The following is a 26812-nucleotide window of genomic DNA, read 5'->3' as shown; positions in this document are numbered from 1 at the left end:
TTCTGGTGGCAGACAGACACAGCCCAGGAGTGCCGCGAGATGCCAACATGTCTGCCTGCTCCATGGAGACTGTTAACCCGACATAGAACAGGGGGCAAAAAATATCACAGGAGAGGTAGAAAGATGCGTATCCTTCCCAGAGAACAAGCCACAGCACCTGGGGACCAGGGACCACAGACCCAGTCCTGAGTCTTCACCATGTCAGCCTGCGATGCCCCCAGCTGCCACGCCTGGCAACCCTTGGAGGGCAGTGAACTAACTTCCCTATCTGTCAACACTACACTAGTTTCAGGCAGACCCTAGAAGACAGACGGTTTAACTAAGCCAGTCTCTGAAATGAAGCTCATTCCCTTTAAGTCATGTGTGTGATATGGGGGTGGGGAGGGTGTATAAGATGGATTAAATATGCTTGTTCCATCTCAGACAAAATCCCGTATCTTTAGAGATGCAAAATCTCTTTGAGGTTCTGAAGGAGACACTTCTTATTTTCTCTGGTTTCTCCCAGCGGGACAAACTCTCAAGGTGACAGAGAGAAGCCTCTGATAAAAGTCACACGGTCACATGATTTGAGTTCTAACTAAGGCTTTTATTCACAGACATTCATCTGCTTGTCAGTTGCTGGGGTGGTTTTTCTTCTGTGATGGTGTTAAGGACAAAATCTGTTCAAAGACCCACACACATGAAAGAAACACCAAATATGAATGCTTAATGTTTCATTCTGCTGGCCCCGTAACCTCAACACCCAAATCTATCAGCCTGTAAAATTCAAAACTTCTGCTCCCAAGTTGAAAGTCTGATTTACCAAGGTGACTCTCAAAGGTAGCTTAGATCATGGTTTTAAGCACTCAGGACTATTTGTACAGTTAGAACAGGAACGTCCTTAGCAAATTGCTTCTCCATAAAATATATTCATAACTGGGGGCTAAGGAAAATGTACTCTTTTACAACATTCTTTGATACGGACACAGTTCAGAGATCATGGAGTCATTATGAGTCACACTCTTCAGTTCATTGGCTTTGTTATGTTCACACCACGATCCTCAGTGTCTGAAGGGGCCTGCACGTCTATCTAAGAGTAGCTGGCCAAGATTCGGTTCAATATAGTTATGTTTGACAACAACTGAATAAAGTAACAGACGACCTTCTGCTCCGGTCACATTACTAATTCGAAGCAGATAAAATATCCTTGCCCAATTAACCCAAATGATAAATTTCACCAGGTCTTAACCAGATAGCCAGAAATGTACGTGCCCTCGGGACTGAGTCGCACTAGAAAGGTGATCCCCTGGCCCTTTGGGTTGTGGTGGTCCAAATGCTCTGACTCAAGTACTCAGCCCTCTCTCTAAGGGCAAATATCCCAGTCTGTGCTTAAATATCTGCTTATTATAGTACTTACATGGCCTGATGGCTCTGCCTCCAAAGTCCACTTTAGAACAGTAATCACTCCTGCAATCACAAAGACAAAGACATCTTTAAGTTTCTCCTCTTTACCAACTTGAGCCCCTGCAAACAGAAAGGCTGACAAAGAGCTTCTAGAACTATGCCTCACATTTTGGAACTCAACCGCCTTTTAAGATAAACACCTAAAAATAGCTAGATGAGAATTCCCTATCACTCCAACACCCAGAGGCATATCTCTAAAAAATTACATTATCTCACTTGTTAGGATCCAAACCCATCCATTATTAGTTCAGCAGGAGTAAGGCTCCATTTGGCAAAGATGGAGCATCTCCACAAAACCACTCTCTTGGTCTAAGTCTCAGGAGGCATTAAACCAAAGCTTTTACCAGTCCTAATGCTTTCCGGACTAGACTACATTAATTCACAGTCTCAAGTACATGCATACACACAACTTTAAAAATACACAGCTCTGTGACAAGAAAACCAAGGAGTTTGCAATATGCGATAAAGCCAATTGAATGACAAGCCTGTTCATTTAAATATAACAGATTACTTGCAGCTGCTTTACCTTGAAAAAGCAAACCAGAAGAGCAGTAAAAAGTCATTTTAGAAATATATCTACTATGTGCTTCTGATATCACTAATATTTTCCCTAAATAACACTCCTTTTCAGAAAAGGGAGGAAAACAGTCCTTTTACAGATATACACAGTGTGTTTCTGATAGTCATGGAATTTATCAGCAGATAATTATAAAACTGAGAGCTCAATAGAGAGAGAGGGAAGGAGAGAAGGAGGGAGAGAAAATAAAGACCAGGCGGCACAGATCCATCTTCAAGCTGACTATTCACAAGTTTTTAAAACTAGCCAACAGGTCTACCTCCTCTGAAAGCCCCATGTGGAAGAACATCTACCATCTTCTGCTGAAAAACATTTGATAAAGTTTTGCATTTTTTTTCCCAAATATGGTCTGCAACATATAACTTCCCTTCCCAGTACTAACATTTTTGTCTGTGTCAACAATATCTGAACAAGAGCAGAGGGCTGTGCACTGGGGCAACTTATAAGAGCAGATTCAATCTATTATCATTCCAAAACCATGACTTCCATGAAACAGTCTGGCCTCAAATGTTTGCTAAGGAAGGGTAGAAGGCTGGAAGGGTACCGAATCAATGCCTGTGATCACATGACCCTTTTTATAACAGCTATTATCTGAGATTGCTTTAAGGTGAAGGAATGGGTTGTGAAACTGGGTTATCATGATACAGGAAAAGCTACCATCTCCTGTAAGCAGCACCAAGATATAGTTAGAGAAAACAATCCTAAGCACCTTCATCAACATCAAAAATACCTTCTTTTGTAGTGGTATCAGCTAACAAAATGAACACCTGTGTGCCTCCGACCTGCATAATATCAACTTACTTTCAGTACTCTTTTCTGCATGTTTTCATAAACACCTAAGTTGTTGTATTACATGGTAGTTTGCCTTTGAATATTGTGATCAAGTGCACAGGCTGTGGTGGCTAATGAATCATATAGTAGTGAGACTGGTATGATTCATAAGTCAAAATGTTCATGACGAGCCAAAAGGGAAAAAAGAGTTCACTATCTTTTACCTCCCCCAATGCTTTCAAATCTGGATTTTTTATTCTTTCATAATACTCATACTAATAAAGAACTCAATTTTGACTTCACCTTAAGAATCAGGCAAACTACTCCAAGTCATATGAAAATATACATTAGTAAAATTCATGGTCACCAAGAAGCTCATAGGCTATTCGTTTTCATCCTCAGCAAAACTTTCAAGTTCAGCTAATCTTAAATATCCTTTCCTACAGAGCCAAGTGTATAATATTAATGATTTTTAGCTGTGTTTATAGGTAAATGTCTTAGATAAACGTTCTCCTTCCCCATTTTCCAAACAGCACCACTCCATAGCTTTATCAAGATTTTACCCAAAAGTATCTTTTCTGTAAGTTCCCTCAATCTCATCTTGGGTGTATGCTTTGATTTCCCACCTTAATTAAACCTAACTGTGAAAGCACTTGTAAATAGATTCTTCAGGCAAGAATACTTGAGTAGGTAGCAGTTCCCTTCTGCAGGGAATCTTCCAGACCCAGGGATTGAACCTGGGTCTCCTACATTGCAGGCAGGTTCTCTACCATCTAGGCCACCAGGGAAACCCCAAATAGAGATCATGGGAGTGCAACTCAATCTAAAAAGAATAAGACAGCAATCACTGGGGATGGACAGTGAGAGAGTACTTAGGAAAAACTGAAGCATCGTTTTCAGACATTACACCTCTCAATTTATAATTTCGAGAAGATATATTATGAATGACCCACAAACAAAATAACCTGCTTGGTGAGTTCTGCCCTCTAGAGTGGCACTCTATTAGAAATCCGTATATGAGTATCTTGCCTATGGCCCCTTCCCCATTCAAAGCATCTTGAAAGGGGAGCCATGATAAACCCTTGTTGAAGGACGCCCTCTGCAGTATTACTCTGCATCTGATGACACCGGATGACCGCCGCCAAGTCCAGGCATGTGGATCTCACGCCTCCCTTTCCCTGATGCTCTTCAACACTGCCATCTGTCCGGTTGACCCCATTTCAGTTTTACACTCAAGAGTCCCTCTTCTTATTTCCTGTGGACAGTCCCTCTCCAAATGGAGAATCTCAGAATCTTGATGTAACCTCAGATATAACTCCAAGCAGGCTTTCCCTGAGAGCACCAAAGCTGTCCCATATACAGATTCACGGGAGCAAATAGTTCAGGGGAGCCTACTGCTCTGCCTAAAATATTTTCATGCCTAGAACAAAGATTTTCCATGATAAGATCACTGAATGGTACACATTAGAAAAAATCATGACCATCATTATACGCCTTACTTTTTAAAACTTTTTCTTCAGTTCTTTAAAGAAATCTTTACAATTGAAATGTAGTTGGAAAAAAAAAAAGAAAGAAAGAAATGTAGTTGATTTACAACTTCATGTTAGAGCACAGCAATTCAGTTCATGCATATGCATATACACACATATACCACTTCTTCAGATTTTCTTCCCTTACAGGTTATTACAAAATATTGAGTATAATTCCCTATTGTTTGAAGTCCTTCAATCTCCCCTAAGGAACATCAGATAGTCAGAGAGGAAAGAAGTGCCATAATTACAATCCTGGCTTCATACGGCTTTCCCCTTAGGTTGGGCAGACTGACTAAATGTACTGCGAATGCGACGCTGCCCAGTAACAAAGATCTAGAGTGGACCTTGACAACAGAACTTGCATAATCTTGACCTTTGTTTGGTTTTGTCACAGGTCTCTCATCAAGGCTACACGGAGAGCTTCCCAAAATAGACTCCAATCTAAATCTGCCCCCTAAGGCTCCCACTGCCTGGACACAAACGCAAGGCCCAATCTCACAACCGAAGCCTCTATCTTCTTGTGTCTGAGGCAGAGGCAATCTCAGTGCCTCTATCAGAAATGATGAGGGGACTCACAGACTATCACAGACAAAAAGTGCAGCTGTCACATCAGAGGGGCAGCGAATCCTCTACAAATGTTAGTGATTATCACTATTGTGTTGTTACTGCTATCGGGATAATAAGCTAATAGGATAATAAAAGGGCAGTTCTAGAACCAGTCAGAAGTCTGGAAGCACAGCCTGGTGGCGCCCAAAGCATCACATCTTCATTTTGCTAACAGCTATTTTGGCAGGTGGTGGATCAGGAATAAAGAATCCACATGCAATGCAGTAAATACGGGTTCAATCCGTGGGTCAGGAAGATCCCCTGGAGAAGGAAATGGCAATCCACTCCAGTATTCTTGCCTGGGAAATCCCATGGACAGAGGAGCCTGGTGGGCTATACTTCATGGGTTTGCAAAGAGTCGGACACAACCGAGCGACCACATCACCACCATTTTATCAGGCAGGTGTGACAATTAGAATGATTCAGTGGCTTGGACACTGGAATACCCTTACTTAACAAGACTGTTACCCTGTAGGTGGTTCCCAGGTAAAGTGCTTGATTTAAAAATTAGAAAAAAATACTCAAATCTTGCAATGTTCTAATTCATCACTAACTTGGATTAGAGAGAGAATACCTGTAGCCAAAAAAGTTTACCCAAGATTTTATCAAGACATGATGACTGCAGGTCAGGGGATCACTTATGTAGGCTTGCAACTATTTTTAACATTGACAGTGTCACAAAAAGCAGATCCCCTTTACAAAACTTGTACATAATCCCAAACAAAACTTGCTATTTTCATAAAAATTATTTTAAGAGGCACAAGGGAAATTCATCTTAAAATTCTGTTTTTGGAACCATCCCCACATTACACCTGTTTCTCTCCCACAGCCTAACAGTTCTCAATGTATAGGCCCAGATCCAGAAACACCAACATCGTCTGGGAAGTTGGGGATGCAAAATCTCCAACACCGCCACCACACATCTACCAAATCAGAAATTCAACTGGGGCCCAGCAATCTATCCATACAAGCCCCCCAGGAGATGGGGATGTACCCTCAAGTCCGAGAAGTGCTGACAATACGCTATTCACATGTGGCCGGGAACACCACTTCAGGCAGCTCTTTTCCCTAAAAGACGATCTGGCATTTTTCTGTTCCTTAAAAACCTGCTATAAGATGATGTCAACTGTTCCCTTCTATTTTTAATTCCTCATGATGAGGCTGAAGATGATTCATTCGGCACCTTATGTGATCACTTAAATAGTAAGGCTCCCTGTCTCCCACCCCTAATGGAAGGTGACTGCTGCCTGTTAGCACTGATGTAATTACAAGAACGATTCAGCAACAAAAGCCTGTCCTTTATCAACCTCAGTGAAAGCTGTAATAGAGAGTTATAAAGCTCCATTCTTTTCCATAACATGTTCATAATAATGTATCCTTTGAAACTGATCATACCGCATGTCATAACAAGGAAACACACAACCCGGGATCAAATTTAGTTTATTGTAAATAGAAATCAAAACTGCCAGTGTTTGGGCAAATCCTTTCAACTGACAGGAAACAAGGATGCATTAACCATCTGGCTTGATCTCATTTATCTACATGGAATATGAAAAAAAGAAAGTTGAGTTAAGGCTTTCCATGGGCCCTAAGGTGACCTCAATACTGAATGGTCTTATCACCAGACATCACCCATCATCTAACTGATTATCAAAGCGGGAAACATTAAGGGGCATTTCTGAAATAATAAATAATCCTTTTCTATACCTTTAATTTGCTGAAGTGTGTATTAATTCGAAGTTAATATCCTCCCTGCTGTGAGGCCTCCTGATGGATTGTGACTACCGATGTTATTATTAATTTCCCTTTCCTTTTTGACTAATTTCACACTCAGGCCAGAGAAGAAAGGCGAGATTAATGACGTCTGGAAGACAATGTTTGGTTCTTGTAAGATACTAAATTAACTTCAAGTGTTCAAGTAAACAGAGAACCCAGATAAGGATATGATAATGGAATCATATCCCAGAGATGTCTGAGGTGCCATGCAAATAAACGCCCAGAACCCCAGGGAGTGTGTGAGCTGTGAATTCCAGTTAATACTCTTCTGGGATGCAAGGAGAATGAAAGTGGGAATTCTGAAGATCACAATACACCCTGATAAACTTGTGCCCCTACCAGTGACTGCAGCCATGCATTTATTTATCATACTGTAATTCTCGATTTTGCAAGGGTCCCTCTGTGTATTACTTAGCCTCTTCACACCCTTCTTGTCATCTCTCCAATCTCTCTGGGACAATCTCAGGATTCCTTGCCCAACATGTGAAGAGACAGATCTCCTTCGGAGGATATACAGAAAAGGAGTATAAACTCAGTTGTGTGATGCACTTTAATAGTCAGGGAACTGTGTATATATATGCTAATCCTATTTCCAATAATAATGTCTACATTCTTTGAGAACCTTCTATGTGCCAAGATACTAGAAGCTTGTCACTAGTATAAGTCATCTAACATAACAAAAGCTCTTGGCGGTACTATTGACATTATATACATTTTACAGATTAAGAAACAAAGGCTTAGAAACCTAAATATCTTGCATAGGTAACCACCATTTTCATACTGATCTGTCAGGCCCCCAAGCCTGAAGTCTTCCATATCATACTGCTTCCCTGGGAGTGCGAAGAAAGAGAACACTTATACCTACATTGTCTTTATTCCAGATGACCTGGAAGCTACAGGCTTGCCATTATCCTCCAAGAAACTTTCCTGCCTATTCTAGCTCCACTGACCCAAGTCTTCTCTGAAGTCTAAGATTTTTTAAAAAATTTTATACTAGAGCATAGTTGATTAACAATGATGTGTTAGTCACAAGTGTACAGCAAAGTGACAGTTACACCCATGCAAGTATTCATTCTTTTTCCATTTAGGTTAGTATAGGATGTTGAGCCGAATTTCTTATGCTATACAGTAGGTCCTTGTTGGTTATCAACTTTAAATACGGCCATGAGTACATGCCAATCCCAAACTCCTCATCTATCCCTCCTCCTCCCACCCTTTCCTAGTGGTAACCATTAACTTCATTCTCTAAGTCTGTAAGTGCTCCTGTTTCGTCAATAGTTTTTTAATTTACAAAGTTCATTTGTATATATATTGTTCATTGTATATATATTGTGTGTATCTATATATATTTCTGAAGTCTAACATTTAAATAAAATTCAACAATTCTACACTATCTTTTAGACTTTCTCATGCCCACTAGAGTACCCTTAAGACATCTCTCCTCACAAACAAGCCTGCTCAACTAAGACCTCATAGAATAGAGAGTGTCAGAAATGAGAGGCACCAAGAAGCAATCATTATAAGGCGTTCCATTCAGGAATAACCACTCTCATGGAACCATAGGTCACGATTCACCAGGAACAACCACACAGACACTTGCACAACCACCCACACTCGTTTCTCTAGGCTCGTCCTCACCAAAGTCCTCACCACTATTTCTCCTGGGCAAGACAAGGGCCCTACATTTGGTCTTTTGTTTCTAATCACAAAGCAAGAAAATCACTTTTCAATCAGACTGATATTTCCCACCAATCACTCTCAACTGCTTCATTAAACGCTGGAGAGTTAGTAATGAGACAAACTTTTGGCGACAGAGACAGTAGGCTTCAAAAGAGAGCCTTAGTCCCCTAGTGACCCCTGTCCTGGAAGTAGTTACTTAAAAGATTTCCAAGAATTAAAAAATTCGAGAAACTCTGGGTATAGCTAACCTTTAAGGGAGGATCCCAAGATACAGTGTTACTGTTGGATTAGAACAGCCTTGGGTGGGACTCACTGAGTGATAGAGAGGCAAAGTCATGGATCTGACCTTTGACTGTTACAATCTGCAAATGCCCTGCACGTGGCATTTCTTCTCTCCCTCCATTCGTCATTGCTTTCTCCTTCCTCCTTCCCCACTGTCAGAACTCTAGGATTGAACGCCACGCCCAAGAAAAGCCAGGCTTCACGGCTGCTGACATTGGTCCAGAAAGTGGTAGATGAATGTCTGAATGCCACCTCCACTGCCAAGAAGGAGAGTTTTCTGATGAAAATGCAAATCAATTCATCCCCAGTTAGGAGGAGGTGATGATAAACTAACATCTCTCTCTCTTAGAGCCTATGAAAGTCATCTCATCTCTAAACTCCCAACTCAATCACAAGTAAGGCCAACTTCTGCCTCTCCTGTCAGCATTACTCACCTTTGCTTAAGGACCACAGCCCACTGAATCACTAACTCTAAGGAGAGGCCCAGCATTAACCCTTTCCTGCCCAGGAGCTCACAACAGCATTCTCACCTGGGGGACCTTTCTCCAGCCTCATCCGTCCACCTCCCCATCCATTCCTGACCACCTGCCTGATGAGACTTGGGAAGCACCTCGGGGCCAGCCCATTCCATGTCAATAAGATTGCCCAAGTGCCACCATCTTGAAGATCAAAACTTGGCCTCTAAGGTTCTCCTGAATTAGGAATGGATGACTCTGCTCAAACCAACTTGTCTACTTTTTCTCCTTGCCTTCAGGTCTTCCCTGTCCCCAATACAGTCAACTTACCCTGCAAAAACAACATCTGCTCTGGGGAACTTTTGCAGACCCTGAAATGCCCATCGCCTCCCATGTGTGGTAAGACCTATAACCAGTCAGCTCCTCAAGAACAGGGCGTGTCCTACACTTCCCAGTATCTCTGAATAGCATTTCAGACCCAGACTCTTACACAAAAATCAATGCTCTGCAAGTATTGGATAATCCACTGAAAATAGCTTCTGTCCATGTTTGTAAATCCATCATTTCAATAGTGGATTTTCAGACCACTAAGACCCCTTCCATATCCAGTTTGCTCGCTGTGAGCAGAAGGAGGCTCTGGACTCTGTGTTGCGATTCCCACTCCACCATCTTCCAGGAAATGTACTTAACACCTCGAAGTCTCAGCATCCTCTTTTGTGAAACCAAGGCCCTAACAGTAGTAATAGCTGTAATCCCACCACCATCAACATCCCCCACCAGCTGTGGACTAGAAACAATGGGAAAGCCCTTAGCACAGCAAGCATTCAGGAACTTTCACCTCTTTCTCCTGTTGAGTAAGTTTCCTTAAAGGGGCTTCCCTGTGGCTCAGCTGGTAAAGAATCCAGCCTGCAGTGCGGGAGACCTGGGTTTGATCCCTGGGTTGGGAAGATCCCCTGGAGAAGGGAACATCTACCCACTCCAGTATTCTGACCTGAAGAATTCCATGGACTATATAGTCCATGGGGTCGCAAAGAGTCGGACACGACAGGGCAACTTTCACCCACTCACTCCTTTAAGGGGACACAGGGCATGGTTGCTTTAACATGGTCTTGTAACAGCAACTTGTGTTCAGATCCCAACTCAGCTCAGATCCCAGCTGTAGGACCTTGGGGAAATTATTTTACTCAGCCTCAGAATCTTCAGCTGCAAAAGGGGTTAATAATCCACCTTAAAGGGCTAGTTTAAGAATAAGGGAATACACCTAAAGTTCCCAGTACTTAGTCAGCAATTCACTTCATGTCATTTACTAAACATGATTTTGCTTCAGTCAAAACACAACTGAAAAGGGAAAAAAAAATCCATGTATCCACACATCACTGTCACCCCGCCCCCCTTTCAGTCACATTAACCCCATAAACAGGGCCCCGGGCATTTTGAAGCTGAGCAGGATGCTGTGGCGGGCTCTCTAGGGTATAAGAGCCTTTCCGAGGGCCCTGTTTCTTGTTTGAGGGAAAAGGGCTGCGACCTCCTGAGCTCCTGAGGGAGTGAGGAACGCAGGAAACAAAGGAAAGGAAGTCAAACAATAGCGCAGCGCCTGATTCTGTGCCTCCTGGGGGATGTGGGCAACAATCCGACAGGACTCTGAGAGCCTCTACAAGGACCAGCCCCCCACCCTCCCAGGTGGAAGGAAACCTTCAGGCTGAGCAAAAGCACGTGGACCCCAGACTGGCTGGAACCAGAAGGCTGACGACTGAGACCCCTGGACCACTCCAACCCAACGGCTGGTGGTTCCCTCCCCACCAACCAACCAGAGGAAGATCATACACCTTGCAGCCCTCACCCCAAATTCTGCCTATGAAAACTCTTCCCCCAAAACCATCGAGGACTTCAGATCTTTTGAGCACCAGCTGCCCCGATCTCCTCACTGCGCCCTGTTATCAACCTTACTCCAACAACCATGATTCAGTTTGTTTGGCCTCACTGTGTGTTGGGCACATGAAGTCGGGTTTACCAAAAATTTCAGCTGCCAAGCCCCACCTCCGGGGACATCAGCTAGAGTCTTCACACAGTGAACGCCAGAAAATTCCATTCAGAGTCGCAAGGAGACCCGTTTCCTGAAGGAAAGTATATGGGTTCTCACTTCCAACACTTTCCCATCTCCAAATATTCACATCTACTCAGATTTACACTGAAAACCAGCAAGGTCCCTCCTAAAAGGAAAATACACTAAGATAACAAGCCACTTATCAAAAACAAACCTATAATTGAAGCCATTCTAACCAAACAAGAGCCCCATGTGCTAAGAGAGAAAAATCCACAGGTTTGAATATTCAAACAAGTGGTTGAAATGATACTACCCCAGAAAGGCAGCTCCCAGCCAGAATCACACTCCTATTGAAAAGAAACACTACTCCTTCAGATCAATTTGCAAGTTTCTGAAAACTCAGAGTGGGCAGTCAGAGCAAAGAGAAGCCTGGTGCACCCACTTTTGCCTTATATGAGGCTCCACGGTTCATGCCTTCCACCTCCTCCCAGCTCAAGGCCAGGATCCAGAAGGCCCCAGTGCTGAATCCTTGGCTCAGGTCCCTCCAGGGCTGGAGGTGAGAGGAAGGGCAAGAAGCCAGCATTCCAGGGTGACAGGAGTGAGCAGGTAACCAGGTTCCCACCAGAAACATGTGTCTTCCCTGCAATGGTCTTACTCCCCAGAGCTGAAAGATGACTTCGTTTTCTTCCCCAAACAGCCAGCCCAGCCATTCCCTTGATGACCTGGGCTCCCTCAGACTCACAGGCTCTTATCCCAGTCCCGCTCAGTCAGTTGGTACAAGGAGTCATTCTCCCAATGCAGGCCAAGGAAGGCCTGCTAGCACCCAGGGCAAGGGAGCTGTGCTTTACAAGAGCCCAGATCTCTAGCGCTGCGGACCCTCCGACAGCCCCGGAATCCACTGAGCAGCTCTCTGCCCCAAGCTTCCTCACCTCCTTTCACTACCACCTCCTCCTCCACGTGTTGTCAGGTTTTCCCCTCGCCTGAATCTGCCTGGGGTTCGAAGGTGTTCCTCATTAAAACTATTAAATTAGCTGGATGTTCCCGGCCTGAGGTTCACCGGAAGTAATTAGATACCACGGCAGAACAGCAAGCGGCATCACCCACTGTCTCCAACCAGCCATGATCTCCACGACCAGTGACTTTTACAACCACCTTCCTCTTTGCAGATGAAGGAACAGAGGCTCAGAGACTTCAAGTAGCCAGCCCAATGTCACACAGCTGACAGGTGGTGGTACCAGGATGTGAATCCAGCTATCTAACCACAGAGCTCCCCCTCATAACCTCTGGACCAGTCTCGTACCTTCCAGCCAGTTTCCACCACCTGTCCTCTCACCGTCCTTTCACTGGAGGAAAGGAGGACCTCTTAATAAGCCCAACTCGCCATCATCAAGAGCTGCGTGCTGGGTGGAGGGGGCGGGGGGGACCGGCTGTGTCAACCCCCAGCTGCACGCAATTCCTCATAAGCACCTCTCCGAGAGACTCGGGCAAGCCAGACAGAGCTTTGCAGAAAGGAACACTGGAGGTTTATGCTGCAGGCCAGGCTGCACTGCCCCCTCCCAGCCAAGCAAATGTCAGGCAAATGTGTCCAGTGACTTGCTGGGTGCAAATCCAGCCTCATTCCTGGGAAATGCCAGCGTGCAGAGCTCAGAAATCTGCATTTCACTCCCCACATGACTCTGATGCCCCTTAGGAGCCCCTGGACCGCCCACTCTTCCCCAGAGTGGTAGTTCTCAAGGCAGACGTGGGAAGGCAATGAGAGACACACCCCTCAGGAGCTGTTAAAAAGATGTGCCATGACCCCCAACAAAAATAAAGCCAAAGAAATAAACCAAGAAATCTGTAATCTAGGGCATAAAGAGTAAGGTGGGAAGATGGGAGACAGTGAATGACTTCGTAGCTTTGTGGCCCGGGAGAAAGCACTCACTGCCTTTTCTACTGAGCAACCTCATCATTCTTGAAAGGATGTAACATTCCCAGAGATTCATTTAGCAGGCTCATTGTAAAAATAGTAAGAGAGAGGTTGGAGGGGGGGAGAGAGAGAGGGAGAGAGAAAGGAAGGGAAAAGGAAGGAGAGAAATCCTGGTGAAGCCTTTTACCTGTCACAGTGATAGGAATAACAGGGCCCTTCACACACACACACACACACACACACACACACACACACACACACGATTTAGACCACACACACACACACACACACACACACACACACACACACACACACGATTTAGACCACACACACACACACACACACACACACACACACACACACACACACACACACACACACACACACACACACACACACACACACACAACGATTTAGACCAGCACTCACCAAAAGGAAAACAATGCAAGCTACACATGTATTTTAAATGTTCTAGTAGCCACATTGAAAAGTAAAAAGACACAGGTGAAATTAATTTCAATGCCGTTTACTTTACCCTATATAGCTACAATACTATTGTAAATCATATAATCAGCATCTCGGCATCATTAACGAAATCTTCTACATTCTTTGATACCAAGTCTCTAAATGTCAGTGTGTATTTACAGCATATCTCAGTTCAGATTAGCTGCACTTCAAGGGCTCAGACAGCCACATGTGGCCAGTGGCTGCCGCATTCAACAGTCCGAATTTAGACAGAAGTGGTCAGCTAAAGGGGCTTCCCAAGCGGTGCACTAGTAAAGAATCCACCTGCCAACACAGGAGATGCAGGTTTGATCCCTGGGTCTAGAAGATCCCCTGGAGAAGGAAATAGCAACCTGCTCCAGTATTCTTTTTTTCTGAAAAAGAAACAACTTTATTGAGGTATAATTTAGGTTCCATATTTAAACTGTACAGTTCAATGACCTTTCTAAAAAGGTTTAATTTTAAATGTACAACTGGCTGCAAGACAACACTTCATTCTAGATATGGGTGGCAATAGATGTTATGGCAGCGAAGCCAGATGCTTAAACAGGAATGGAATTGAGGACCACTTCAACGAGCTTCATTAAACTTACCTAGTTGTGCAACCATCACCACAGTCAAGTTCTGTAACATTTTTATCTCTCCAATAAGATTCCTCTTACTAATTAAGTTAGTGATGATTCCCATTCTTACCCCTATGGTCAGTAGCTCAGTCGTATCCTATTTGTGACCACATGGATTCCTCTGTCTACGTAATTTTCTAGGCAAGAATACTGGGGTAGGCTGCCATTTCCTTCTCCACCTGCTCCAGTATTCTTGCCTGGGAAATCCCATGGACAGAGGAGCCTGGCAGGCTATAGTCCATGGGTCACAAAGAGTCGGACACGACTGAGCAATTATGCATCACACATAGGCAGGTAAAGAGGAAAAAGAAGGGGTGGAAATAAAGCCTTGAACAAAGAACTAAGGGAGTATGGCACCCAGGAACATCCATGACCCACAGTCAGTGTTTGTAAGGGGTGAGATGTAATTACCTTCATTCTCAAAGTTAGTACGTTAGCACAGTTGCTAACCAAGGGAAAGCTGGTGTCACCATGCTGGTGCCTGAAGTACCAAGCCCAGAACTGAAGAGTCACAGTCCGTTAACTCAGTAGCATGGCACCCACCTGCTCATCACACACACCTGCTAGACTTCAAACCCCAGTGTAAGTTCTCCCTCACATAGCGCTCAGGCCTTCAAGGGGAGTAGCTGAGAACTGCTCTCTCAAGTCCTGTGGGCATAGCTCCACCCAGGGAAATCAAACAGCAGGGCCCTCCCATCCACAGGCTGTAAAGGGGAAGAAGAACACAGGCAGATGGAAAAAGGAGAAGATGACTTAGCACTTGCAGTGGGCAAAGTCCATCGGCCCCTGATCATGTCCTTGTTAATTCTGAGAACTTGGCAATGTTGCCTTACATGGCAAAAGGGGCTTCGCTGATGTGATGCAGTTAAGGATCTTGGGATGGGAAGATTACCCTGGATTATTCAGATGGGCCCAGGGTTTTATAAACAGGGTTCTTATAAAACAGCAGCAGGAGAGTCAGATCAGAGAGGCGTGGAATCCCAGAAGCGGAAGTCACAGTGACGTGATCACTTGCTTTGAAGATGGAGGGAGTGCCAAGATCCTCTAGAAGCTGGAAAAGTCCAGGAAACAGAGTCTCCCCTTTCAGAAATAATGCAATCCTGTTGACACCTTGATTTTAGCCCGGTGAGACCTCCACTGGTCTCCAGGACGATAATGAATCAGTATTAAGTCACCAAGTTTGTATCAACTTGTTACAGTAGCAGTAGAAAATGAGCATACCATTTGTAGAGTGGTCAGCTAGACACACACGTGGGTTATGACCCACGTTATGACCTGGTACCAGAGGTGGCAAGGTATCAGAGGTGGTACCTGTAGCTGTCTTTGTAGTAATGGTAACGGCCACCATGTATTGCTGTTTAGTCACTAAGTCGTGTCCAACACTCTTTGGTGACTTCATGGATTATAGCCCGTCAGGCTCCTCTTCTCTGTCCATGGGATTTCCCAGGCAAGAATACTGCAGTGGGTTACCACTTCCTTCTCCAGGGGATCTTCCTAACCCAGGGATTGAACCTCAGTCTCCTGCATTGGCAGGCGGGCTCTTTACCACTGAGCCACCTGGGAAGTCCCCTACCATGTACTGAGGGCTTACTAAATCACAAGCACCCTAATTACAGAAATAATTCACCAACATTTTTAAAAATACACTTTTCACTTTGGAATAATTTTCAATTTACTGAAAAGTTTCAAAGATTGTACAGAGTCCCTGTATCCGTTTACCCAGCTTCCTGAATATGCCAATCTCTTACACAATTGTGAAACATTTGTCAAAACTAAGAAATTAACATCAGCACAACACCATTAACGAAACTACAGACTTTCCTTGGATTCCACCAATTGTCACAAATACTTTATCTCCCGAGAACCCTGTGAGGTGAGTACCCTTCTAATTGCCATGTGATAAACGATAATGCTAAGGCTTAATAAGGTCCAGTCACTGACTCATGGTCATAACAGTGAACACTAGCAAGGCCTTTCAATTTCATGCCACTGTTTGGCTTTTCAACTTGACCCCTACACCACAAGCTCTCCTGGATATCATCATTCCCGCTTTATAGGACAGGGAAACCCAAGCAGAAGCAAGTTACCCAAAGCAGCAAACCTGGGAGTGTCTGACTCCAAAGACCATGGTCCAGCAACACCATCTCCCTCCTGGACACGGAGGGATGAGAAGCTGCCAGGGCCCATGAGAGCCTCCTGAAATCATGAAAATATGGAGGCTGTGATGGGAAAGGAGGGGATCAGGCCTCCAGACAAAGCCTACCTGTCTAGGGCCACTAGTTAACTGTGACTCTCAGGCAGCAAACAGAAACCCAAGGGGCCCCCTAGACAGTCCCTTACAAGGAGCTTTCTTTGAGCATCAGGCAGCAGAAGGGGCTGCCACCAATGACTCTCCTGAATCCAACTTCCATCAGACCTCCAGGATCCTTGCCCTGGGGCCTTTACATGATTACAGTGAGCTCCTTGAAAACATTTCTCTCCCTAAAGCAATTATATTTCAATTTTAAAAAAAACCAAAAAACATTCATTTCCTGGGGGATCCTTTTAGCCCTGAGATTCTGCTGCTAAGCTGCTGCTAAGTCATTTCAGTCGTGTCCGACTCTGTGCGACCCCTTAGACGGCAGTCCACCAGGTTCCGCCGTCCCTGGGATTCTCCAGGCAAGAATACTTCAGTCCAAAAAAGCAGGAAGAGCTTTTCCCACTGTGAAGTCATTAACAAACTCACACACAACTACACACAAGCGAAACAGGAACCAGTGCAAACTCACCTGGATTGCCCACAAGAAGATCTCGTTCACTCTTCCCATCTTTCTTTCTTTTGTGGCATTCCATGATTTACAGGTTTCAGAGCACTGTGACAGGGACTATTTTGCTATCTACACATCTCTTTCGGTGATTCTCAAACCAGCACCCTCACCTTCTCGCTTCTGAGAAATGCAAGGTCTCAGGTCACTTTTCAGGCCTAGGGAATCAAACTCTGGGGGGCTGCACCCAATAATCAGCATGTTAACAAGCTCTGCTGGTGTTTCTGATGCCTGATAGTTTGAGAACCACTAAAGTCTATAACCCCTGCGACCCTCCATGGCTGACCTATAACCTAGGCATGTTTGCAAAATTCCCTGTCTGCAAGCTAACATGATGTCATACACCAACTGCAGGCCCAGAGCAGGAGATCACAGCCTGACTGGGGCAGCAGTATTCATTCATCACATATTAGGAAGCAGTGTAAGCCAGTGCAAGCCAGGCCTGTGTCACGTGCTAAGGATCATCCTTGGCTTCACGGTGCTTCAAGAGAAGAGAGCTTCCCCGGTGGCTCTGATGGTAGAGAGTCTGCCTGCAACATGGGAGGCCCGGTACGATCCCTGGGTTGAAAAGATCTCCTAGAGAAGGAAATGACAACTCACTCCAGTATTCGTGCCAGGAAAATCCCATGGATGGAAGAGCCTAAAGGGTCATAGTCCATGGGGTCACAAAGAGTTGGACACGACCGAGACACTAACACACACACACACAAGGGAGGAGAGCTTGAAGGCATCAGTCAAGCAAACCTATAGATGAACAGAAATTATAAACTGGCCAACACTATGATAGCAAAGAATGGGAGTGCCATAATACAGAATGACAGGGTTCTCTTCTCACCTCAGTGGTCAAGGGAGGCCTCCCTGAGGAAAAGACACTTAGACTAAGACACAGAGGAGGAGCAGGAGTCGGCCAGGCAAAGAGGGAAGGAGGCAAACATTCACAATATAGAGAAAAGCTTGTGCAAAGGCCCTGCGGCAGGAGAAGGAATGGTGCTTTGGAGATGCTGAGAGAAGCCAGGGTGGGCAGGAAACAGAGAAGGAAGCAGGAGTCATCCTTGGGAAATACGAAAAGTTGTCCAGCCTTGTCTCCTGGTGCACCTCACAGGCTTGGTTAGGTGTCTGTGTTGGAGTCTAGACTTAGACGATCCAAGAATTTTAGGTGGAACATTGACAATAAACATAACTTATTCAGTTGTGGCCTAAGTGTTCCATGTAAAAAGATAACCCTTATAACAACTCATGAGTAGGTTCTATTAGCAGCAACATCTCCATTTTGCAGATGAGGACAGAATGTAAGTTGCCCCAAGTCACCCAGCTAGTGAAGGATTAGAATCCAGTAGGACCAACTTCAGGCTTCCCTGGTGGCTCAGTGGTAAAGAATCCTCCTGTAATGCAGGAAACACTGGAGACATGGGTTTGATCCCTGAATGGGGAAGATCCCTCAAGGAGGACAAGGCAACCCACTCCAGTATTTCTGTCTGGAGAATCCCATAGACAGTGGAGACTGGTGGGCTATAGTCCAGAGTTTCGCAGAGTCGGACATGACTGAAGCGATTAAGCACACACACAGGACCAGCTTCGGAATCCAAGCTCTGGATCACCTTGACACAAGGCCTCTCAGTGGTAGAAAACAGATGGCAGTGATATGGCTTGCATTTCAAAAGCTTGTGGAAGATGCTATATAGATGGGGAAGAAAAGACAGATGCAGAGGCCATTGTATCTTCCCAGGAAAAAATAGCATGTCTGGGCCTGGGTGGTGGGAGAAAAGATGCTCATCAAGAGAAGTGTCTGGGTGCAGAGAAAAAGTGGTCTCTCTCAGGGGTTGCTTGCCTAGTTCTCAAGCTCCTGAACAAAAGTCAGTGCATCCCAACCCATGCCCTGCACGTTCCATCGGAGAATCAGAGTAAGAGCTGTGAGGGCTCCCTGTCCTGGGAGATAAACCCAAAACACAGGGTTGTCATTGTGACAGAAAGAGAACTTGGCCTCTTCAACTGGAGCCACTGTCACTCTTTAATTTTTTTACGGGTAGCACAGCAGTAAGAATCTGCCTGCCAATGCAGGAGGTACAGTAGACTTGGGTTCCATCCCTGGGTCAAGAAAATCCCCCAGAGAAGGAAATGGCAACCTACTCCAGTTTTCTTGCCTTGGAAAATTCCAGGGACAGAGGAGCCTGGCGGGGCGACAGTCCATGGGGTCCCAAAGAGTCGGCCACGACTTAGTGATCAAACAAACAGCTGATTTACTATGTTGTGTTACTTTCTGGTGTATGGCAAGGTGATTCATTTATGCATTTTTTTTCAGATTCTTTTCCACTGCAGTTTATTATAAGATATTGAATATAGTTCCCTGTGCTAAACAGTAGGACTTGCTGTTTCTATTTTAGTGTGTATACGTTAATCCCAAACTCCTAATTCAGCCCTTCACCCCACTTTGATCACTTTGTTTTCTATATCTGTGAGTTTGTTTCTGTTTTCTAAATAAATTCACTTGTATTACAAACTTTAGCATTCTGAGGAAAACGTTTGTTGCTTGTTCAGGATGGATGTCATTTGCCACTAGGAAAGGTCACCAACAGCAACAGGACCACATCAACAAGGGACAGATTCAAACCTGGAGACAGAGGCTTCCTGCAAGCATCTGAATGAACAGTTTCCTTTAATTTCCTTGACTGCCTCCTAATTCATCAGGGAAAGTGCAACAGCACATCCCTCAGGGTGGCTGACATTTCCAGAAAAGTCCTGTCTATGACTTGATGAAATGGTCTGGGTCTTGGGGAAGACAGTATTCATCCATTTCCTTGGGTTCCATTTACAGTCCGAGGGGTGTGGTCGGTGTGACCTGACTTTAAAAGGGTGAGCGGGGGTGTGAGGCTTCACTGAATCATCTGACAGAGCCTGAGACCCAAAACCAGTGGCTGAGAGCTGCGTTGGCAGTGGGAAGCCCCCACCAGCCACCAGAGCCTCTGGGCTTCCTGTTTTCATGGGTCTGGAAGCCATGGGGCTGCCATTTCCCCATGGTGAGCCTGGCTTCAGCCTGCAGGTGTGGATGCAGCTTGGATTGTGGAGAGGCTCGGCCTCTCCTGAGAGTGGGGACCATTTCCTTACATAAATCAGTCACAGCCTCGCTTACTACAGTTGTGAAAAGGCCCCGTGGATTTCGGAGTTCTGAAGAGCTTTGTCTTTGAAGGCTACAGAAGTGGGCAAGCTGTCCTTCTGAAGCCTCTCTGGCATCCATTCCCCACCCACCATTCTTCTGCCCCATACTCTTCTTAGCACTGCCTGCCTTATTGAGCTGCAATGTCTCTGTCTTGTACATTGAAACTGTAAAACCTGGAAAGTGAAAAAGGCTACATCTTGCTCTTGTTGACAAAAGTATGAAACTAAACTGCCTCTTGGTTTGTAGAGCTCTTGTATCTTTTCCCCTAGATGACAGTGAATCTTGAAGGGAGCTAGAGGGACTCCCCTGGTGGTCCAGGGGTTAAGACTCCATGCTTCCACTGCAGGGGGCATGGGCTCAATCCCTAGCAGAGGACTTGGCCAAAAAAAGGAAAAAAAGGGAGAGAGAAAATGGACTTCCCTCCTGGTTCAGTGGTTAAGAATCCACCTGCCAAGGCAGACACTGTTTCAATCCCTGGTTTGGGAAGATTCCACATGTCTCAGAGCAACTAAGTCCAGGTGCCACAACTACTGAGGCCCAAGGGCCTAGAGCCCACTCTAGCAAGAGATAACCCCCCGTCCTGTGCCTCAACTAGAGAAAGTCCACACACAGCAATGGAGACCCAGTGCGGTCAAAATCAATTAATTAATTGAAAATAAATAAAATATCATCTGTCAACAACAACAACAAAGTGAGAGAGAGAGAAAGCTACAGCCCTGCCCTTGCTCCGCTTGAAGGGGCCAACACACTTCCAATGATGTAGGAAACATAAAGAGACAGGGTGGGAAAGAGAACCCCACCTCTCTTGGCCTGAACCTCCACGGCATGGAGCCCTGAGGAGTCTCCCTTCCCAAGGAAACAGAAGCAACGGTTAAAGCGCCACGCAGGGAGCTCTAGGTGAAGCACAGCCACGATCTCGGAGCTGATGGTCCTCCAGTGGCCTGTAAGATGCCGAATGAGTGGCTTAATCACCCAGCAGGGCCTAGTACGAGATACACAAAACTCCTCTGAGACAGCAGGCCTGCAAATGGAAAGCATTTTCATTTGTAACAGGATTAATAACAACACAGGCTTGAAACCAACAGACGCCACTGGATTATTTTTCCAGCCTCTTCAGGCAGACCACTGAATTCAAGGGATGGTTTTATTTCTTTGTTTTCAAGCAAGACAGAACTTCCATGTGACAGTAGGACTGCCAGACTGCGTCCAAGGAATTTACTTCTGATGCATCTGTCCAGCCAGTGACAGGCTGCCTGAAGTGCAGGGGTCAAAAAAGCAAAATGAAAAAATACAGTCTGGAAGAAAGTCCAGAGGATTTTTACCATTCTGATAAAGAAAAAAAAGACCAAAGATCTCCAGATTAAGCATCAGTACCTTAAAAATGGCTTAAGGGGAAGCAGGGGTGGAGTTTGGGAAACAGGAAGAAGATAGTCAAAAGGTACAACCTTCCAGCTATCAGCTAAGTAAGTACTAGGAATGCAGTATACAGCATGAGAAATACAATTAACATTGCTGTTATACTTGTTATATTCAAAAGTTGTTAAGACAGGAAATCCTAAGAGTTCACCTCACAAGGAAAAAATGTTTCCATTTGTTTAATGTTGTATCTATATGAGATGATGGATGTTCACTAAACTGATTGTGCTCATCACTTCAAGATGAATGTAAATCGTTGTTCTGTACAACTGAAACTTATACAGTGCTGGTGTAAGTATATACCTGTATGTGAAACAAAGGTGTTCCGTTGTGTCCAACTCTGCAACTCCAAGGACTATAGGGTGGTAGTGGCTTAGTTGCTAAGTCAGTGTCCGCCTCTTGTGATTCCATGGACAGAGAAGCCTGGCAGGCTTCTCTGGGATTCTCCAGAGAGAATGGGATTCTCCAGGCCAGAATACTGGAGTGGGTAACCTTTCCCTCCTCTAGGGGGTCTTTCCAACCCAGGGATCGAACCCAGGTCTCCCACATTACGGGCGGATTCTTCAGCAGCTGAGCCACAAGGGAAGCCCATATATCTGTATATATCTCAATAAGACTAGAAGAAAATAAAAACTTAAGATATGTGTGTTTCCTAAACTGTGCTTCTTGAACCACCTGGGGTGTTGGCTACAAAGGTGGACCCCATGTCTCGGGACAGGGTTGCAGGGGCTGAGATCTGCCTTTTTAATAAGCTCCTTTGGTCCTTTCTTAGAAAACTGAAATAGGTAAACTACTGCCCTATGGACGGCTGACGTCTGAGACTGATCCCAACTTTTTTTTTTTCAAGATTTTTTTTTATATGAACCATTTTTCAAGTCTTTACTGAATTTGTTACAACATTGCTTCTTCTGTTTTATGTTTTGATTTTTGGGCTGTGAGGCATGTGGAATCTTAGTTCCCTGACCAGGGATCGAACCTGCAACCCCTGCACTGGAAGGCAAAATATTAACCACTGGACCACCAGGGAAGTCCCCCAACTTTTCTTTCAAAATCATGATAGTCTCAATCATGTCTGTGTGTAACTTGGGAGGTAAAACAGAGTTCACCATGCTCACCAGCCCGTCTCTTGCCCCTAAATCTTTCAACAAGCAAATATTATTTAAGGAAACTAAAAAGACATTGATTTTTACATTTGCTTCCTTTGTTTTCCTTTGGTAAAGTTTCTATGGACTAGCCATGATCTACAAAAGTCAGCATCTGGAGACAGAAAGATGAGGTATCCCCATGGAGGTGAGCTAGTCCACCCTGGTCCATAAGAAGTTCCTGCAAGTCTCCTGTACTTATGTTTTATCAGACTGACAATTAGGAAAACACAGACATACTTTCCAAATCTAGGTCTCGGAAGGCATAGAGGGAAAGTGAATCAAAGCACATAGAACCTAGAAGGATGGGGGCGTTAGATTTGGCAAGAGCCCAAGTCACAAGAGCCTCAGGCCCAGACATCTGACACTTTCTCCCACTGAGTCACAGAGCCTCACAGAGATACAGCGATGGGGCTGAAGTGGAAGTCATTCATTATATAACTTTGAACAGATATCCTGGTAATCCAGATCACACCACCTAGAGTGTGCACTCTCTCCATTGTTTTGAAACTCCTCTAATTATCTCGTGGAAAGCATGGTTAGGTCATATTATGCTTCTTTGTGTTAAAAACATGCAGTTCTTAACATATAACCATTTAAGATTCTCTGCTGCTGCTGCTGCTGCTAAGTCGCTTCAATCGTGTCCGACTCTGTGCCACCCCATAGACGGCAGCCCACCAGGCTCCCCAGTCCTTAAGATTCTCTAGGATGATGTTAATCCTAATATGCATTTTCCCACTTTTCAAATACATTGGAAGGCTCTAAAGATGGAAGCAGCTGGATCTTCTCTTGAGTTCTGAGAGGCTGACCTGCGGAGTGGCTGGTGAGGCTGACTGGGCACCAGTGTGGTCTCCTAACTGCCAGAGATGACACCTACTACTGGAGATCTCCAGGCATGGGTGTCAGGAGAAAGAAATGAGGGTGTTTCCAAACTGACATCTTCTCAACTAAGCCTCCGTGTGTCTGGTGTGTTACCTGCCCAGCGGCAGTCATGAACTAGGGAGCAACAAACACTGATAGCTTCTCTACACAGACACCAAGAGAGCCAGAGCTCAGAAAAACATGAGAGATCTTGATTTGAGGGTTTGCTTTTTAATAGGTGATGGTCTCCCTCCTTTTCTGTCTCCCTGAATAACCTTGCTGGTGTTTCTTTAAGACAGGGTTGAACAAGATGCCACCTAAATCCTAAGATGCCAGGGGAAGGGAACACCGCGTCCTGGGCCCCATTTAGGTGCTCAGCCCACTGGCGAGCACTTCCTTCACTTCTGATGTCTAACAGCCACTGTGTGTGCCGCTCATCTGGTTCTTTTCCGTGGCCACCTCCAAGCCGGCCCAGCCCGAGCCTGGGCCCTGGCCAGGGGCACCTGTGGATTACATCACCAGGTACATCGCCACTGCCTGCTGGCTTCCCGCCGGTTGGGCCCAGCGGTGGACTGGACAATTAGAAGAGATAGCGCAGGGTACTTTTCCCAGCCCCATCCCTTCTTGGATGCCACCATCTTGGGGGTAGATTCTTCTTGAATGCTCCTCTCTAGTTCCAGATTCCACTGGGATCCAGTAACTCTACTTTCTCCCATCCCCCTCAAGCCTAGCAGATATACTGGTTTCCCACTGTTGTCCATCCTTCCGTGCCTCACAGTACCTGGCCAACGCCTCCGTAACTGCTCCTTTCCTCAGTCTTCATTCAAACCATCTGGGGTGAATTCTGTTTCTGGTCACATGATCTAATACTGGTTCTCACCCTAAACATAATTGCTTCTGCAAGTGAGATGAAATACAAAGTCAATAAGCTAGGGTGGTGCGGGGCCGGGGGGAGGAGGCGGGGGGCAGGTTGTCCATTTCTAAGAATGTGTTAACCTGGTCTAAGTACTTCCCTGAGAAGAAGTGATAAGGCTAACTCATCGTCAGTGTGGCCTTGGACCCAACTCCTAAATCAGCCAGATGATAGCAATCCCAAAGTGTGGGTTCAGGGCCTCTACTGTCTGCAGTGGTTGAACAGGGATTTTTCTCTTTAACTTACCTCTTGTCTTCTGTGTACTAATTGAAAAAAGAACTCTGAGAAGACCAAGGACTACATCAAGCTCCTCTGAGGAATACAATCTGCAAAGAGAGTCATGATAATAGCTGGCTACACTTCAGGCAGATTCTTTACCATCTGAGTTACCGGGGAAGCCTCACTTGATTATAGCTACCTGTCACCAACCTTGCACAGATTTCACAGCAGCCCTAAGAGGAAGCCTTCGTAGTCTCCATCTGACAGATAAGCAAACAGATTCAGAGAAGTTTGCAAGGATAAGAGGCTTGCCCCAAGGCCCATACCCCAGATGGGCCTGACCCCAATGCTGTTCTTTCCTGTCCATCCTGCTAGTTCTTAAAAGAGGGAAATAAAAATCCACAGGCTTCCAACTACTCCTGAATTGTGCCTAGAGGTATGAGGCTCCCTAGTTGAAGGCAAATCAAAAACAGCAAAGAAAAGGAATTTAATCTCAAGGACCAATTTAGCTCAGAAATTAGTTTTGAAAGCTCTCTATGTGAAATAACTTGTAGAGTATGTCTGCATAGGGTAATATGTATAGTATAATCCCACTGTGGGTGTATGTGTGGATGTGTGTGTCTGTAAGGATTAATTATGCAAAAAAATTGTCAGCAACAGTTATATCTAGGAAGGTGAGTGAGCTGTGTTCTTCGTACAGTTTGAATTTTCTACCATAAGCATGAAACTGAAGTTATTTAAAGAATCAGAAAGGAGGCAGAGAGGTTTATCTGAGCATATAGGCCAGTGGTTTTCAACCTCAGCTACACACTGGGATCACAGACCTCATTTCCATAAGTTCTAATTTAATTAGCCTGGTAGTCTGGCATTATGACTCAGGTGGGGCTTTCCAGGTGGCTTTGTGGCAAAGAGCCCACCTGGCAATGCTTGAAGACTCAAGAGATGTGGGTTAGATCCCTGGGTCAAGAAGATCCCCTGGAGGAGGAAATGGCAACTCCCTCCAGTATTCTTGCCTGGAGAATCCCATGGACAGAGGAGCCTGGCAGGCTACAGGCCATGAAGTCACAAAGAGTCGGATACGACTGAGCACGTGCACGCACAAACACACACACACACACACACACACACACACGACCCAGGCACCAGCAATATCTGAAACTTCCAGGTAATTCATACAGGCAGCCAGGGTTGAGAGTCACTCTGGTAGGCCCAGTTCCTTGCTATAAAATTTAAATCATTAAGGAGGGGCTTAACCTTTCGTATGCCTCGGACCCTAGGGCCATGAGGTGATGCTTCTGGAAGTCTCCTCCAAATGATGTTTTTAAATACATAAAACACAAAACATTTCAAAACAAAGAATATTTAGATTTCATCGTCACCATGTGTTAAAACTGTGATATAGTAATATATCAGTTTATCAGTAATATATCAGTATATTAGTAACATATATCAGTGAATATTAGCATGTTAGCAATGTATTATATAACTAATATTATAATATATAACTGTATTACATGATTATATTATAATTATATATATTATATTAATATAAGTAATATATTAGTAATATATCAGTGTTTCTTTATTAATACACCAAGTAATAAGATGGAAAAATAGTTCTGGGATCTAGCATTATTTTGAAGTAGTGATGTGTGTGTATAACACCTGATGGTTTCTGCACAGCTATAATTCAATACAGATATATGGGGACAAAATCAGGATCCTTTTAACACTACTTTGGTTTGCTGCCTAGGTTCATAATGGAAGAAAATGCCTAACTTCAGTTAGAATTCATTGTACATAAAGATGGATTTTCTTTCCCATTCAAGCTCACAGATTCCCAGGTGTTGAGGGAGGAGGACAGGTCACAGCAGCATCAATATTACCACAATAAGCTATGGGGTAAGATCTTATACTATAAGGTGTAAGATCTCAAACAGAAGAACAAGGGAAAAAACAACTCTAACCTTGTTGTTCGGCCACTCAATCATGTCTGATTCTTCGTGACCCCAAGAACTGCAGCATGCCAGACTTCAAATTTTGAGCAAACTCGGGAAGGCAGTGAAGGACAGGGAAGCCTGGTGTGCTGCAGCTCACGGGG

The 26812-nt window shown here is 44.8% G+C and overlaps 1 protein-coding gene across 5 annotated transcripts in view; it reads right to left on the bottom strand.

Moving 5' to 3' along the window:
- The window catches only part of MGAT5 (alpha-1,6-mannosylglycoprotein 6-beta-N-acetylglucosaminyltransferase), a 394309-nt gene that overhangs the window by 335490 nt on the left and 32007 nt on the right, over positions 1-26812 (bottom strand). For 3 of the 5 annotated variants that reach the window (XM_065927827.1, XM_065927826.1, XM_065927828.1), the window contains exon 2: positions 1397-1446. The exons of the other annotated variants lie outside the window; for them this stretch is intronic. The gene's annotated coding sequence lies outside the window, so the exon portion shown is untranslated. The remainder of the gene's footprint in view (positions 1-1396; positions 1447-26812) is intronic. 5 annotated transcript variants of the gene reach the window in all.

This window comes from Muntiacus reevesi, chromosome 3 (assembly GCF_963930625.1).
Source record: "Muntiacus reevesi chromosome 3, mMunRee1.1, whole genome shotgun sequence".
Lineage (NCBI taxonomy): Eukaryota > Metazoa > Chordata > Mammalia > Artiodactyla > Cervidae > Muntiacus > Muntiacus reevesi.
The sequence above is the reverse complement of the archived record's forward strand: the minus strand, read 5'-3'. Positions and strand labels throughout refer to the sequence as shown.